Consider the following 18,336-nt stretch of genomic DNA (forward strand, 5'->3'; position numbering starts at 1 on the left):
TTTCAAAAGCTCTCTGGGTGATTCTTACATGCAGCAAGGATTGAGATTCACTGGTAGAAACAAGATGCAAGACACATATGTGATTTAAAATTATCTAGGACCCAAATTAAGTAGGTAGAAACAAATGAAATTAATTTCAATAATGTATCTTAACCCAATATGTCCAAAATATTATCATTTGAAATGTAGTTAATATAAAAAACTAATGACTTTTTTCTCAGTAAGACTTTAATATCCAGTGTGTATTTTACACATGTAGAACATCTCAATTCACTTTAGCCACATTTCAAGGATTCAATAGCCACATGTGGCTAATGACTGTCATAGTGGACAGTGTAGTTCCAAGTAATAACAGTAATGCTAGTCTATGAAAGATAGGTTTCCACCTCTGGAAAACAAAATGATTGCCCATTTAAAGTAGAAGAGCCAGTTCAGAAGATAATGAGATGTAATTCAGTATTATTTCTTGCTTGCAAACAGCCTCTTAAAATCATCGTGGAAGTTCAATGAAGAGGTAAGATTTAGAAAGTTTGCAAAATTTCTTCCAAAAAGGGAAATGTCTGGGATTTACATGACAGAGGCAAACCCTTACGTGATGCTATGTTAAGACATGTAAATGAATACTGTGCTGAGTTTCTCAGCAACCTATGGTGTTGGGAAGGGCTGATCTTCTGATTTTGATCTAGGAAAAGATAGGAATATAGTCAATGGCTACATTTTCTTTTTCTCTCTTGGAATCAACCATTATAAAGAGCAGGCATCTTTGGGAATTTTGGTGTCTGCACAGCTGAATCAGCATCAGAATCTGGAATGTGCGAGGATAACATTCTGTGGTTTGGCATTCCTGTCTCAATTCCTCCACTTCTTAGAAAAGAAGCGTCACTCACTGATATTCTCCCAAACCAGCTGTTGAGTATAATAAAGACCTTCCTCTTAGTATTAACATTACATTGTATTCTTAGGATCTAATTTTTACCACGTTATTTTTCCCTAAAGAAATTAGAGAAATCACTTAGCCATTGGCATGTGTTAACTGTAACCAGGTCATGGAGCTCTTCTGAGCCTGAGGCAAATAAACAGAAAATCTTAGTGACATGTGCTGAGAACTAGGTTAAACAAATTTCTCAGGATGGGTTGCAGAATAGTTTGCTGGTGCTGGCAATGAAGTGTAGAGGCACTTAGGAGGGATGGTTTCTCTCGCTTTTTACCAAAATATCTTTGCTTCCCTCATAAGCCACTTTCTTCCGAAAGCCAACCGTGTTTTTGTTTGTTTGTTTGTTTGTTTGTTTGTTTCTTGAGACGGAGTTTCGCTCTTGTTGCCCAGGCTGGAGTGCAACAGCGCAATCTCGGTTTACCGCAACCTCCGCCTCCCGGGTTCAAGCAGTTCTCCTGCCTCAGCCTCCCGAGTTACAGGCGCGCTCCACCACACCCGGCTAATTTTTTTTTTTTTTTAATTTTTAGTAGAGACGGGGTTTCGCCATGTTAGCCAGGCTGCTCTCACACTTCTGACCTCAGGCGATCCGCCCGCCTCAGCCTCCCAAAATACTGGGATTACAAGCGTGAGCCACCGCGCCCGGCCCCGACCATGGTTTTATAAAGAGAGAACATTGAAAACATAATTGGTCTTTGGTCTATCTAGTTTCTCCATTTTGTACCCTTCTTTCACCTTTGCCAGTAATACTCTTTTCTCTCGGAAGGCCCTGGAATGTTTCTCTAGTGTCAAAATTCATCCCAGCTAAGACTTGTGAACTTAACACCAAAGAGTAACCTGTTTATATCACAGTGCAAATTACACAGAACTATCACTCTTCCAGTGCTTTTGTGATAAAGAAATAAAGCACTATCAGAAGAATACCGTGCATCCGCTAGGTAGTGAAGATTTTTAAAAAGTGGGCACAAAATTAGAGCAAATGGAACCCTGAAACCGCACTACATAGGCAAATAGCTGAGTACAGATTGAAGTTAGAGAACCCTCGAGGGGCTAGGTATGAGTCTGCAATTATGATAGGCGGCCATCAGGGGGCATTTCAGCGCCTTGGTTGTGTGGCCAAAGGATCAGGTTTACCATAATCAGAGAATAAGGTAATTTTTACTTCTTTAAAATAGAGTAGTTTAAATAAAATTATCAATTAGGGTTTAAAGATGATTCATATGAGCAAGTTCTTAAACCAAAGCCAAGGAAAAAGTGCGCTACCTGCCTCACTATGCGGTTTTCATAATTCAGGGTAGCCTTGCTTATGGCCCTAAGATGTAATAATCATGTTCCTTCTCACTCTGATTTCTTATTTGGGAACCATATTCTTTTATTGGGTTAAGGGAGAACTTTTTCTTTTTTTTTTTTTTTTCTTTTTTTGAGACGGAATCTCACTCTGTTGCCAGGCTGGAGTGCTGTGGCACGATCTCAGCTCACCGCAACCTCCAACTCCCTGGTTCAACAGATTCTCCTGCCTCAGCCTCCTAAGGGAGAACTTTTAAAGGGGATTTTCACAATTTCAATAGCCCAGCAGTATCCTCTCACTCTCCTTTCCTTTTCCACTGCTACATGGAATGGAAGGAGCTGCTCGCTGTGTTAAAATGTGGAGATTATTTTGTAAATTTGAATATGAAGAGTAAGTGTCTTAAGCCATTCTCTCATTTTTATAAAGAAATAACCTGAGACTGAGTAATTTATAAAGAAAGAGTTTTAATTGGCTCTTGGTTCTGCAGGCTGTACAGGAAGCATAGTGACATCTGGTCCCGGGGAGGCCCCAAGAAGCTTACAATCATTGTGGAAGGCAAAGTGGGAGAAGGTACATCACATGGCAAAAGCAGGAGCAAGAGAGTGAAGGGTGAGGTGCCACACACTTTTAAACGGCCAGACCTCCCAAGAACTCACTCATTATCTCGAGGACAGTCCCAAGGGGATGGCACTAAACCATTCATGAGCAATCCACCCCCATGATCCAGTCACCTCCCATCAGGCCCCACCTCCAACACTGGGGATTACATTTCAATGTGAGGTTTGGGCAGGGACCACATCCAAGCTATAACAAGTAGTTACTTTAAAAGAAATGAAGTAGTCTTAGCTGATATCTGCAAGATATTAGAAGGGCTTTTCAGGTCAAATTACTCTGAGGTTCTCAAGAGAGAAGTCTGACACATATAAGATAAAATGTGTGAGGTTTAATCCATCTGAAACTCTACAGTGCTCCCCTTTGCTTAAAGATTAGGTATAGATTATTCCATCTAATATGAATGAGTGTAGGACTCACATAGTGGATTAAGTTAATGCTGAGTGGCAAGGTAAAGACATAAAAATAAATCTTAACGTTTGACTCAGGAGATTGCATTTAATTTGGCAGCTAGTAGGAAACCATTGAATGTTTTTGAGTAAGAGGGGTGGCATTCATGGAGTAGTGCTTTAGTGTCAGGGGAAACAGAGAGGACAGAAAAAGCTCAAAAGCTTGGTGGAAGTGGAATCCATAAAACTAGGTAGCAGATCAAATGTAGAGACTAAAGAAGAAAGATGAGTTAAAGATGACTCCGATGATGAGTAGGAGGATGATAGTGTCCTGAAAGAATAGGGAGGCCAAAAGTTGGAAAGAAATATAAACTTGACCTTCAACATGCAGAGTTGAGTATCAGATAAAAATGTGTATGTGAAGTGCTTTGGAAGGTGCACAGGATCATTGTCATGTAATAATACCTTTTAGTAAACACAGGCAAGTATTTTATGTGTAGGATCTCAGATATAGGCTGTGCCCCCACTGTCAGGAAAATGACCCATAAGTACAGGAGAAAGAACTTCAGGGCAGAGGAAGACTATGTCCTGAGCTTTTGTTTTGTTTTGTTTTTAATCAGTTGGGGCAATGAAAAGAGGCAATGAGAAAGTAGCAAAGAGAACATAACAAGTGAAACAACAGGAGGTCACTCTAAATAGCCCAACGACTTGGAGATGACACGCTTCAATGTGGTAGAAAAGACAATGGGCTTCAAGTAGGACTGGCTGATTTCAAATTCAGACTCCACAAGTTAACTAGCTGGCTTATTGTGGGCAACTTCACCTCTGCATGCTTCAATTTCTCTATGTGTAAAATGAGGCTATTTAAAGTATCTGCTCATAGAGTTATTGTGAGGATTAAGGGAGATCATACTTGAAAGTGCTAAAAGTAGTGCCTGGAACACTGCCACAACTCAAAAACTGTTAGCTGTCAGCAGTAGTATCATGGAAGTTAAATCAGAGAAAAAAAAATTTAACTATTATTTTAGGTTCGGGATACATGTGCAGGTTTGTTACACAGGTAAACTTGTGTCACAGGGTTTGTTGTACAGATTATTTCATCACCCAGGTACTAAGCCTAGTACCAAATACCTATTTTTTTCCAAACTTCTCCCTTCTCCCACCCTCCATGCTCCAATAGGCCCTAGTGTCTGTTGCTCCCCAATTTGTGTCTGTGAGTTCTTATCATTTAGCTCCCACTTACAAGCGAAAACATGTAGTAGTTGGTTTTCTGTTCCTGCATTAGTTTGCTAGGGATGACAGCCTCCAGCTCCATCCATGTTCCTGGAAAATACATGATCTCATTCTTTTTTATGGCTGCATAGTATTCCATGGTATATATGTACCACATTTTCTTTATCCAGTCTACCACTGATGGGCATTTAGATTGATTCCTTGTCTTTGCTATTGTGAGTAGTGCTGCAATTAGCATATGTGTGCATGTGTCTTTATGGTAGAAAGATTTATATTCCTTTGTATATATACCCAGTAATGGAATTGCTGGGTTGAATGGTAGTTCTATTTTAAGTTTTTTGAGGAATTGCCACACTGCTTTGCACAATGGTTGAACTAATTTACACTCCCACCAGGAGTGTATAAGCATTCCCTTTTCAAATCAGAGAAAATTTCAAGGAGGTGGTCGATGATGCCAAACTTTTCTTAGAGTGGTGATGGTGGAGGGCAAAATTTGTGTTTAAAATATGAAATTTCAATGAGAAGATTAGGGTGATTGCAATAGCAGTAACAACAGGAACAATAACTCACATTTATTTCCTTCCATGTGGCCTTCTGATTGAATTTGTTATACGTTGGGGAAATTATTTTCAGTCTTCCTCATGCACATGAAAAAAGTCTGACAAAAAGTAACAATATGTAAAAGAGTAGGTGTTTAATATTTATAACACTAAGTAGCACATTTGCTTTCTCTCAGAAGAAAATTTAACGGTATAATTTGCCAAGAGGAGGTAATCTAATTATCATGTCCACCCTGAATAGCATACTGCCATGCCTAGGAACTGTGCTGGTGAACATTTAAAAATATTTTCTCAGTGCACATCTTCTAAACACTGTGTACTCTGCTATAATATACCCTACTATAACACTTTCCCTAGGATTTATACTGGGTATATGTCAGTGATTTAATTACATTTTTTAAATGGATGCTATTTTTAGGATCCTCCTGAGCCTTTAAATTCTAGTTGACTATATATTGTTTAATACCATTTTAGTCAGTTCTCATGCTGCTCTAAGGATGTATACCAGACTGGATAATTTATAAAGGAAAGAAGTTTAATTGACTCACTCTTCCACAGGGCTGGGGAGGCCTCAGGAAACTTACAGTCATGGTAGAAGGGGAAGCAAACATGTCCTTCTTCAAAAGGTAGCAGGAAAGAGAAGAATGAGCGAAGGGGAGAAAAGCCCCTTACAAAACCCTCATATCTCATGAGAACTCACTCACTGTCACAAGAACAGCATGAGGGTAACCGACCCCAGGATTCAATTATCTCCCACCATGTCCCTCCCACAACACATGGGAATTCAAGATACAATTCAAGATGAGATTTGGGTGGGGACATAGCCAAACCATATCACCCACCCCTAACACCCCTGTTTGCTTCTAGACCTATAACAATAGACTCAGGTCCCAGCAGGCCCCTAGAGGTGAGGTTCAGAGTGTGACCCATGAGGAGGTGCACTACGCTCCAAAATAACTGCTTGAGTTTTCTAATTTATGTAAGCAGAAATCTGGAGAACAGGAATGGGAATGGATATTAAGGGTGTGGGGTAATGGTGGAAGGAACATAAAGTTGGATCAGGCTGAATTTATTGATTTGGGCCCACTAAGCAGGGATTCTACATTTAATGTTGCAGCTTGGGGAGTTAAAAAAGGTTCTAATAGTTTATTTGCTTCGTTAGCTGAAATATGGATGAAAAGATGGCCCACTGTAAGTGACCTAGAAATGCCTGATCTCCCTTGGTTTAATGTAGAGGAAGGGATCCAAAGGCTTAGGGATATGGGAATACTAGAGTGGTTTAGTCACATTAGACCTGCTCATCCCAGCTGGGAGAGTCCAGAAGACATATCCTTCACTAATACCTTGTAAAACAAATTTGTGAAGGAGGCATCTGCTTCCTTGAAGAGCTCTGTGATTGTTCTCTATATGCCAGATCTCACAGTGGGAACCGCAGTCACAACTACAAAACTGAAATACAATGGGAATAATTGAATCCCAAGGTAGCTGGGGCCAAGTGGCAGCCCTCAACCTTCAAAGGCAAGGTGGACATAGCTACTGTAATGGACAACAGAGGCAAAGCAGCAATCAGAATAGTCTGACTCATGTAGAGCTCTGGCATTGGCTAATTAATCATGACGTTCCTAGAAGTGAAATTGATAGGAAGCCTACTGCATTCTTACTTAATCTATATAAGCAGAAAACTTCCAGGTTGAGTGGACAAAGACTAATTTGAATTATAAAATCAGAGAATCATGGCCCCTCAATGAATTCCAAGACTTGAATGAGTTTACAGACCCAGAACCCCTTGAATGAAGGGGAGTCTGGATCCCCTTGAGGAAAGACCCCACTACACCACTGATAATTTATGCTGTTAATCTTTCTCCCATCCTTCCACAAGAGACCTCTGGCCTTTTACCAGAGTGTCTGTGCACTGGGGAAAGGGGAATGATCAGAACTTTTGGGAACTACTGGGCACTGGCTCTGAGTTGACGCTGATTCCAGGGGACCCAAAACGTCACTGTGGTCCTCCAGTTAAAGTAAGGGCTTATTGAGGTCAGGTAATTAATGGAGTTTTAGCTCAGGTCTGACTTACAGTGGGTCCAGTGGGTCCCCAGACTCATCCTGGGGTCATTTCCCCAGTGCCAGAATGCATAATGGGCATAGACAGTCTGTCATACTTAGCAGCTCACAGAACCCCCACATTGGCTCCCTGAGTGGTAAGGTGAGGGCTATTATGGTGGGAAAGGTCAAATGGAAGCCATTAGAGCTGCCTCTACCTAGAAAAATTGTAAATCAAAACCAATATCGCATCCCTGGAGGGACTGCAGAGATTAGCGCCACCATCAAGGACTTAAAAGATGCAGGGGTGGTGATTCCTACCACATCTCCATTCAACTCTTTTATTTGGCCTATGCAGAAGATAGATGGATCTTAGAGAATGACAGTGGATTATTGTAAGCTTAACTAAGTGGTGACTCCAATTACAGCTGCTGTATCAGATGTGGTTTCATTGCTTGAGCAAATTCACATATCTCCTGGTACCTGGTGGGCAGCCATTAATTTGGCAAATGCCTTTTCTCCATTCCTGTCCATAAGGCCCACCGGAAGCAATATGCCTTCAGCTGGCAAGGCCAGCAATATACCTTCACTGTCCTCACTCAGGGGTATATCAACTCTGGCTTTATGTCATAATCTTGTCTGGAGAGATCTTGATCGCTTTTCCCTTCCACAAGATATCACACTGGTCCATTATATTGATGGCATTATGGTGATTGGACCCAATGAGTAAGAAGTAGCAAACACACTGGACTTATTGGTGAGACATTTGTGTGCCAGAGGATGGGAAATAAATCTGACTAAAATTCAGGGACCCTCTACCTCAGTAAAATTTTTAGGGGCCCAGTGATGTGTGGCCTGTTGAGATATTACTTCTAAGGTGAAGGACAAGTTGTTGCATTTGGTCCCTCCTACAACCAAGAAAGAGGCAGAGCGAGGCCTCTTTGTGGGCCTATTCGGATTTTGTAGGCAACATTTTCCTCATTTGGGTGTGTTACTCTGGCTCATTTATTGAGTGACCCGAAAGGCTGCCAGTTTTGAATGGGGTCCAGAACAGGAGAAGGCTCTGCAACAGGTCCAGGCTGCTGTGCAAGCTGCTCTGCCACTTGGGCAATATGACCCCCCAGATCCAATGGTGCTTGAGGTGTCAGTGGCAGATAGGGATGCTGTTTGGAGCCTTTGGTAGGCTCCCATAGGTGAATCACAGCAGAGGCCTCTAGGATTTTGGAGCCAGGCCCTGTCATCTTCTGCAGATAACTACTCTCCTTTTGAGAGACAGCTCTTGGCGGGTTTACTGGGCTTTGGTGGAAATTGAATGTTTGACTATGGATCATCAAGTCACCATGCAACCTGAACTGCCTATATGAACTGGGTGCTTTCTGACCCATCTAGCCATAAAGTGGGTCATTTACAGCAGCATTCCATCATCAAATGGAAGTGGTATATACATGATTAGACTCAAGCAGGCCCTGAAGGCATGAATAAGTTACATGAGGAAGTGACTCAAATGCCTATGGTCTTCACTCCTGCCACCCTGCCTTCTCTCCCCCAGCCTGCACCAATGGCCTCATGGGGAGTTCCCGATAATCATTTGACAGAGGAAAAGAAGACTAGGGCCTGGTGCACAGATGGCTCTGCATAATATGCAGGCACCACCCAAAAGTGGACAGCTGCAGCACTATGGCCCCTTTCTAGGACATCCCTGAAGGACAGTGGCAAAGGGAAATCTTCCCAGTGAGCAGAACTTTGAGCAGTGGACCTGGTTGTACATTTGAGTCAGTGGACTGGGAGAGGCAGACCCACCCTTAATCTGAGTGGGCACCATCTAACCACCTTCCAGTGCAGCTAGAATAAAGCAGGCAGGAGAAGATAGAAGAGCAGACTTGCTGAGTCTTCACGCCTTCATCTTTCTCCTGTGCTGGATGCTTGGGGCCCTTGAATATCGAACTCCAAATTCTTCAGCTTTTGGACTCTTGGACTTACACCAGTAGTTTGCCAGGGGCTTTCAGGCCTTTGGCCACAGGCTGAAGGCTGTGCTCTTGGCTTCCCTACTTTTGAGGTTTTGGGACTTGGACTGATCCACCACTGGCTTCCTTGCTACTAAACTTGCAGATGGCCGATTGCGGGACTTTACCTTGTAATCGTGTGAGTCAATTCTCCTTAATAAACCCCCGTTCATATATACATCTATCCTATTATTAATAGTCGGTCCCTCTAGAGAACCCTGATTAGTACAGTGGGTGGTGAGGAGAATCAGCATTGCCTTGTCTGGCAACTGCCTCAGGGGAGGCCATCACTGTTGCCTCAGGCAGCTCAGGGTTTATCTCCTCAGATAAAGGTGGAAAGGCTGATGGCAGCCTGGGTGGAAGAAGGGATGTGGTCACCACTGGGGGTGGGGAGGCTGTTTCCTCTGGCAAAAAAAGGCTCATCAGAGTTTACAAGCTCAGTGTCCCCAGCTTCATCATGGTCCTCCCACACATCCCCATTCCAAGTTGCAGGGTCCCATTCTTTTCCAATCAATACCCTCACTTTGACAGTAGACACCTGGTGAGACAGAGTGCACCTTTTGGTCCAGGTCAGCCACTTGCATGATAAGAGCTTGTGTCTGATTTTCCACATTTTCAGTCCTTTGTCTATAGGAGATAAGACTCACTCAGGGCAATTCTACGATAAGCTGTCTGCAAGCTGAGGAGCAAGGAAGCCCGTGGTGGATCAGTCCAAGTTCTAAAACCTCAAAAATAGGGAAGCCTATAGTGCAGCCTTCACTGTGGCCAAAGGCCTGAGAGCCTCTGGCAAACCAATAATGTAAGTCCAAGAGTCCAAAAGCTGAAGAACTTGGAGTCTGATATTCAAGGGCAGGAAGCATCCAGCATGAGAGAAAGATGAAGGCCAGAAGACTCTGCAAGTCTGCTTTTCTATCTTCTCCTGCCTGCTTTATTCTAGCTGCACTGGCAGTTGATTGGATGGTGCCCACCCAGATTAATGGTGGGTCTGCCTCTCCCAGTCCGCTGACTCAAATGTTAATCTCCTTTGGCAACACCCTCACAGACACACCCAGGGACAGTACTTTGCATCCTTCAATCCAATCAAGTTGACATTCGATATTAACCATAACAAATAACAAAATCTGGTTTCTTGGAGTATGAACATTTACTGTTATAGTTTGCTGGACTTGCTTCATTTAGAAAATGTAAAACTAGGCTGGTCATGGTGGCTCATGCCTGTAAATCCAACACTTTGGGAGGCTGAGGCAGGAGGATCACTTGAGGCCAGGAGTTTGAGACAAGCCTGAACAACATAAGCAGACCTTTATAAAAAATTGCCGGGCATGGTGGTGCCCGCCTGCCATCCTAGCTACTCAGGAGGCTGAAGCCAGAGGATCGATGGAGCCCAGGAGTTCAAGTTTGCAGTGAGTTATGATTGTTTGCACCATTGCACTCCAGCATGAGTATTAGAGTGAGACCCTATCTCTTAAAAAAAAGGAATTATACTATTACCATGCAATAAATCACTGTAAGCAATTTGGTATATTTTTTTCAGACTTGTTTCCATATATTTCTTTTTATATAGTTGTAATCATTCCACACATGTAATATTGGCACTGTTCTTTAATATGAAATTATTAATAACTTTTATTTTACTACATGGTCTTCAGAACCATGGCTTTAATTATTATATAATAATTAATTATTATGATATATATTATATATCATATGTATATCTATGATATAGATATATGATGATTTACCTCTTTATTCCCTTCTGACTGAACATTAGTTTCTTACTTTTTTACTATTAAAATGGCAGCATTTAGCATATTTAAGTATGTAGCTTTTTCATATTTAATATTTTTCCGTACACTTAGAAGGTTAGCTGAGGATTAAAGGGCACAGGCATTTTTATAGCATTTGGTAAACAACGCCAAATTATTTCCCAAATGGACACACACACACACACACACACACACACACACACACAGACACACACACACAAATATGTGTTTATGTAAGTGTATGATTTTGCTAAGAGAAAAAAATGCCTTGTTTTATTTTGTATTTCTCTGATTTCTTGTAGGTTTGAATATTTACCTAATTGCATCTCTCTGATGTTGTTCGCTTGTTCAGCTCTTTTGTGTTGGTCTGTTTCTAGGAAAATGATTCTTTTGTTTAAAGTTAGTTTAAGATGGTTACACTAAAGTTAGATTATTTATTACTTTCTGATACTCCTCTGCCCCACCAAAATATGGACTTCAGTCTAAAGATACGCTTTTGCAATGCAACATTTTATCAATGAGCTTTAAAAGGGCTTAATAATGTTTGTACTCAAACAGAATAAACCACCTGAAATACTTCCTTAAGAAAATCCCCAGAGGTCCTTAAGAAGAGAGAGATCTTCAAGAAGTAAAGCTTGAGATAATACACGAGCAGCTCAAACTACTTACAAAAAATAGTGGGGCAATTTGACATCATTTATTTAAAATAATTAGGTATTGATAGACATGAAAATCTAAACGCAAGATTCCTTAGCATCTCATACTTACCAGTTTCTTTTCCTTCCATGAAAACTGCACTTTCTTTCAAATGAAAGCACAGAGGGAGAAAATGGAAAGTCTGGGGGAACAGCCAATGACCGGTGAGTGTATTGAAAGTTCTAGGATTTGCTGCCTCCTGTGTTTGACTCATCCATTACATACCTCTTGCCCTGGTGTATTAATCTGTCTGCAAGGAGCAGAAACCAATTCTAGCAAAAAAGCAGGGAAAAGAGAGAAAGGAGAAGATGTGTTGGTTGAGTATGGAGTTATCTCAGGACTTCAAGTTGAGGATGAAGCTTGGCCCCAGGCGGACAGTCAGGGATGGGGGTCCTCAGGAATGCCTCTTTTCTCTCAGTCTCTGCCTCCACTCCTCTCCCAATGCCAACTTTATTCTTTTGCTTAAGATCTTTCAGTCATGGATCCAAAATTCCTAGGAAAGGAGCTAATTGGCCTAGCTTAGCAGAGGAAGCTACCCACATCCCAGTCAACTACAGCTGTGAGGTCAGGAATTCCACAGTATGGAGACATGGTATTTCCTACTACACTTATTTGGGTGGTGTGTGAGTAGGTAGAGGCAGTTTCTAGAAAAAGGATGCTGAACAAAAAATTAAGCAGCATGCTTACTATGCTTGCTACCCTATTCTCCTTTGTACCAGCTACCTGCAACCTTAGCTCTGCTGGACCTCTTAAGGTGCTCTAAGTTGTCCATTCCTCCAATAAGCTACATATTTGCACTTCAAAAAATACGCACATGATATGCAATCTTCTTTTTGTATGTTTATGTTCATGTACAAACAACGTATTGTAAATGCCTATGTGTTTATCATATATGTGTATAGAGACAAAGAAGTATTTCTTCAATTATGTTTATGAGAAGTTTCTAGGGAAAAAAGTAATGTTCTCTGGTCAGATAAGTTCTAGAAGCACTGAGCTAAACAAAGATATACAATTTCTTTATAGCATGACTTCTCAGGTTTAGTGGGCTAATGGGTACTACATATTCATAGAGAGAGACCATTAGATTTTCCCTAAACTTATTTGAATATATGTATATATGTGAGTGTATGTTTATATATTTTTTAATTTGAGGAATATTTGTAAATATATTGGTTATTATGTAGAATGCGATTTGGGAAATGTTGGCTTGGGTTTGAAGATAAGCATACATTTCCCTTTGAAAAAGTAAGAGACAAGTAGATTGTATGCAAAAAGACATGAAAATGTGTTAGTATAAAAGCTCAGAGGGAGAGGCAAGTGGAAGAAATAAGCAACTTTGGAAAAAACATTAGCCAGGGGAAGACATGGGATTTAGCCCTTCCATCTCCCGCTGACTTTTCAAGACCTCCAGTAACCAATGGACTCTGCTTCCTCTAGTGTAAAATGTAAGATTAAGCCATTTTCTTTTTGGAACACCAACTGTATTTTTCATGGTGTTTGTATTGATTTATGAAATACTGTGCCTCAGAATTTAGCACTCTTTGGAGTATGTTTCTATATAAGTTTAAGATCCAAATCTAGTTCAGAAACAGCAATAGGTCTAGCCACTCTCTTTAACTAAAATTATTGTATCATTATAACTGGTAACTAGATTGTCAACATTTTAATTTCTCTTTTCTTTTTTTCCCTGTACCAGATTCTTCCTTCTAAACCAAAAGCAGTGTTTTTTTTTTTTTTAATTAAAGCTAACATTCCATGAGGCCAGCTGACAATGATGTATAGAACTTTTAGATATCTTTTTGTTTGTTTGTTTTTGAGACAGAGTCTCGCTCTGTCATCCAGGCTGGAGTGCAGTGGCACGATCTCGGCTCACTGCAAGCTCTGCCTCTCAGGTTCACGCCATTCTCCTGCCTCAGCCTCCTGAGTAGCTGGGACTACAGGTGCCCACCACCACGCCTGGCTAATTTTTTTTTTTGTATTTTTAGTAGAGATGGGGTTTCACTCTTAGCCAGGATGGTCTCGATCTCCTGACCTCGTGATCTGCCCGCCTCAGCCTCCCAAAGTGCTGAGATTACAGGTGTGAGCCACGTGCCCAGCCAGAACTTTTAGATACTTTATCATACCTTAAAAGAGTTTGACTAAGATTGTTTGGTGAGGACAAAACAATTATCCATCCAACCACCATTTATCATGCCCTTTCTATGAGCCTGGCTCTGTTTTAGATGCTCAGGCTGTGACAGTGAACAAGACAAAGCCAAGCCCTGCCCCATGGGTCTTCCATTTGAGTGTGCGTGCGTGCATATGTGAGTGTATATGCATGCGTGTGCATGTGTGTATGTGGACTGAGTACAATAAATATATAACAATGTCAAATAGATAAGTGCTGAGAAGAAAAATAAAGCAGGCTAAAGGGATAAAGAGTGATTGAAGGTGCTGTGTTAGAGAGGGTGGTCAGGGAAGGTCTCTTTGTTCAGATATCTCAGCAGACACTTGGACTAAGGGAGTGCTTCACGAGGCTTTGTAAAAGAAGAGAGTTCCATCTGGAAAGGCAAGTGCTAATGCCCTGGGGTGTTCATGTGCTGGGTGTGTTGCAGGAGCAACAGGGAGGCCATAGTGGCTGGTGTCCAGTGATGAAAGGGAAGGGAGAGATGGGAGAGGAGTCAGAGCTGTAGTGGGGGTGAGAGTGTGTGTGCGTGTGTGTGAGTGTGTGTGTGTGTACATGGAGGGGGAAGGGGACCAGACAACAAAAGGCCTTGTTGGCTATAGGAATAATTTTTTATTTTATTCTAAGTGTGATGGGATAAAATAACCAGAATACAAAAGAGCAGGAACAACATCATCTACGTTCTTTTATTACTCTTTCATCTCAATCATTGTAGCCAAAAAATTCTTACGTGAAAGGAAATGAAACATTTGCACTATCTGGCAATCACTTTGAGAGAAGGGACACAAGGAAATAGCAGTACTGCATGTGGGAGAGCCATGATGAACAGGCCCTTTTTAAATGGGAAGGGCACCACTGCTGCTTTGGGGTTCATTTGTTGTCTATAAATATCACTGTTAATACAACCCATTAACTTGGTGACTGGGTGAAGAAAGGCAAGTAGCACCAGGTTGGAACTGCCTGCTGGTGAGTCAGAATGCTCTGTTCCTACTTGTGTGCCTTAGGTGAATGGAAAGCTATTTGTAGGTAGAGGCATGCTGGCACAAGCTGGGAAGACGCATAAATCAAGTGACACTCAAGGCTTACTTGTGTCAGAAGCAGAGAGAGCTTTTACTGTACCCTCAGAAATCCACTTAAGATGTAAAGAGATTAGGTCAGAGGAAGTAAACAGTCCTCTATCTTCCTTGTAATACACCTATTAGGTGGATTTCAAGCAGGTTGCTCTGGCCTGACTCCTGGGAACATCTTTTTTAATGGCATTTAGAAATGTAACAGGTTTCAGGTGCCAGGGCCTGACAAAGTGGCTCCCCAGTTGCTCTGAACTTGGTAGCTTTAAATTCTAAGTCTGGCTTTATCCCCCGAGGACTCTACGTATGAGTGAGACCTATTATTTCCTCTCTTCTTTTTCACCATCTCAGGTGTTGGAACCGGAATAAACCTGCGTTCCAGTTGTAGCTCCAGAACTTGGTTGTCATGTGTCCTAATTAGCAAGTACATGATCTTTCCGTGCCTCAGTGTCCTCATTTATAAAATAGGGACAATAACACGTAGCTGTTGGGTGAGGATGTAAAGTGCCAGCGAAGAACCTGGCACTCAGAAAGCACTTGAGAAATGCAATAGATCTTGGAGTGCAATCAAAAGGGATCTGAGCCTCCTGGAGCTATCACTTGATGATTAGTTGACTTGAGGGTCATTTTTACACATTGTTGGCATTCAAAAAATTGAAATTCAGCTATAAAATATATGTGGTCCCTATTTAAGCTTCATCTAGATACTCTTCCACTCTTCCCTTTCCTACAATCCTGCCCAGTCACAGAAAGGGAGAGGAAGCAAGACTTAGTAACCACCTACTGCAGACAAGGCGTTTTACATTATCTTGTCTCACTTGATCTTCATAACATTTTTAAAACGTAAGTGTGTATTATTATCTTCACTTAATGATTAAGAAAATAGAGCTCTGAAAAGCAGAATTAAGAACCTAGCAACTGACAAAGTGGCAGAGATGGAGTATCAACCTAGGTTTGCTTGAATCCCAAACCTGAATTCCTTCCAGGACCCTGGGTGACCTACTGAGAGCACACTACCATCAGCAAATAGAGTGCTGCACCAGAAGAATCTCCTGAACACAGAATAACAAGGGAAACTGGAGCCAGGTGAATTTTACCCTTCTGGCCTAGTCTCTGCATCTCACTGGACTATGTGAATAATCAATGTCCCCGAAATGGGGCCAGTCCTTTTGTGAACAGTTGATATAAATCTATCCTTAGGCAACATGAAGCAAAGATACTTCTGGCCTATTTTTAAAAATCAGCTCCCCTGCTTGACAACCAGTCCTAGGGTCTTATAGCCCTTATAGATGTCCTCATTTTGAGCCTCAGTCCCCATCATGGGGGGCCACCATCACTCTTATAATAGCTCTACCCAGATGTGAAGACAGATCTTCAATCCCACCATAGGCTTCTCTTTTATGGAATGACTAACCTTTAGGTTCCTTTAGGTTTCTTATACGACCTATTTCCTTGGCCTTTTAATACTTTTCACAACTGTTTTCTGGACACTTTCCAAAGTTTCTGCTACTTGCCAAAGTTACTGAGTCAAAAAGGAGACATGAATTCTAATAGAGCTCTGAGAAAAGCTGAATTTAAAGGACTTCCCCCGCCCCTATCTCACATGCTTGCCTCCCGCTTCCACACCCCCGGGGTGTGCTCGGTGTCTATGCTGCAGCACTAAAGGATCAAGTCATTTTCCCCGTGGGCGAAGAAATGCCAACTTTGAAAAAAAAAGCAAAAGACAAAAAACGATAAATTAGGAAGCCGGGGCTTCTGACAGTATCTGATAGAGCTATTGTTGCTACTATTGTAATGAACAATCCTAATATATACGCTTTTTAGTTCTAAGAAGGAACTTACATAAAAATGAGTATGTTTTCCACTAGCATCAAGAGCTCACAAAGGATACCAAGGAAATGGATCAATTAAATGCCCCTTATTAATATTCTTGACCTAAGAAAAGGAAAATCCTTAGTTAATAAACAACTGGGAAGATACTCATAGCAGGCAAGCAGATAAGATTAAAAAAATCTTTACAGCACAAACTGTTTCAAAGTTTTAAGTACCAAGATTTGGTCTGTCTTTATAACTTTTGGGGATTTAAAAGGAATTACTTGGAATAAAGAAAGAAGCAGCTGTTGCTTTTAAAAATACTTGCTCACATATATCTAGCCACAGGAAAACATGTTCATAATTTGACATTTGAAGTTTCAGTATTTGATTTGGTTAATTATTTTGAGAGTTATCTTTTCATTAAACGTGTTTCAATTCAGTTTGAGGATTAGAAGAGCTTTCAGAATTCTTACATGTGATGTCTTTGTTGCATCTTTGATCAGTGTTTTTTTTCCCTTGAAAATATATTTTCTGGTTTTAAAGAGTCAATGAAAAAAATGAATGATTCAGTTTGCAGAAATTTCGTATCTAACAAATCGATCAAAACAAGCAGACAAATCTGGCTACAAATCCTGTCTCCCACACTGGCAAACAGTGGTACGTTGAGAAAGTGATTTAACTCTCTGTGCCTTAAGTTTCTGTGATGACTAATATATATGCAGGTCTTAATATGGGCTTGGAATATGATCACAGGTTAGAAAACATTTGTGTCCCTTACATCCTTGTCAACTTCTATTTGTTCAGTTAATTTGAATTCTAATCCAGTCCTTCAAAGTATTAGTTATCTCACCATTTTAACAATCTCATCATTGATAAAAGCATTTAAAATGTCATTTAAATTAACAAACCTTTTGAAAGTCCAACTGAAATGCTGCTTATAAAAGCAAATTATTTTCTGGCTTTTGTTTTTCTGACTTTACCTGGAAAAAGTCTTTATTATTTCTTCACGAACCTTACTAGCTTGTAACATTTCCACTCCTTGTAACATTTAGGTGTGCCATAGGTCTATGTTTTTTGTCACCCAGCATGCCATAATTTTCATCTGTGACATAAGCATTCCCCTATCACATGTGCACCCCTTACTGCCCTGTGGTTCCAGGATAGTTATGGTTGTTTTTAATAAGAACTTCTATTTTCCTGACTTTATTTACCCATAACATTTTTTTCCTCTCATACAGCTTTTTTTCCTCCCTACAATTTTCTTTCTTCTCTTTTTTTTTTTTTTTTTTTTTTTTTTGAGACAGAGTCTCGCTCTGTCCCCCAGGCTGGAGTGCAGTGGCGCGATCTCGGCTCACTGCAAGCTCTGCCTCCCAGGTTCACGCCATTCTCCTGCCTCAGCCTCCTGAGTAGCTGGGACTACAGGCGCCCGCCAGCACACCCGGCTAATTTTTTTTGTATTTTTAGTAGAGACGGGGTCTCACTGTGTTAGCCAGGGTGGTCTCGATCTCCTGACCTCGTGATCCGCCCGCCTCGTCCTCCCAAAGTGCTGGGATTACAGGCGTGAGCCACCACACCTGGCCCCAATTTTCTTAAGCCAACTTAAAAATTAGGAAACATTGATATTAAGTTTCTGACTTAAAAAATTGGGGGAGTGGGCAAATAATACCAATTTTCAATTTTTCTCTACTAATGGGGAGAGACGAAAGTTACCACACTCTGTGGTAAACTCTTAGTTTGGTGACCCCCAATGAACCACAGCTGTTGGAGTTCTT

The sequence above is a fragment of the Gorilla gorilla genome, chromosome 15 (assembly GCF_029281585.2).
Source record: "Gorilla gorilla gorilla isolate KB3781 chromosome 15, NHGRI_mGorGor1-v2.1_pri, whole genome shotgun sequence".
NCBI classification, from domain to species: Eukaryota; Metazoa; Chordata; class Mammalia; order Primates; family Hominidae; genus Gorilla; species Gorilla gorilla.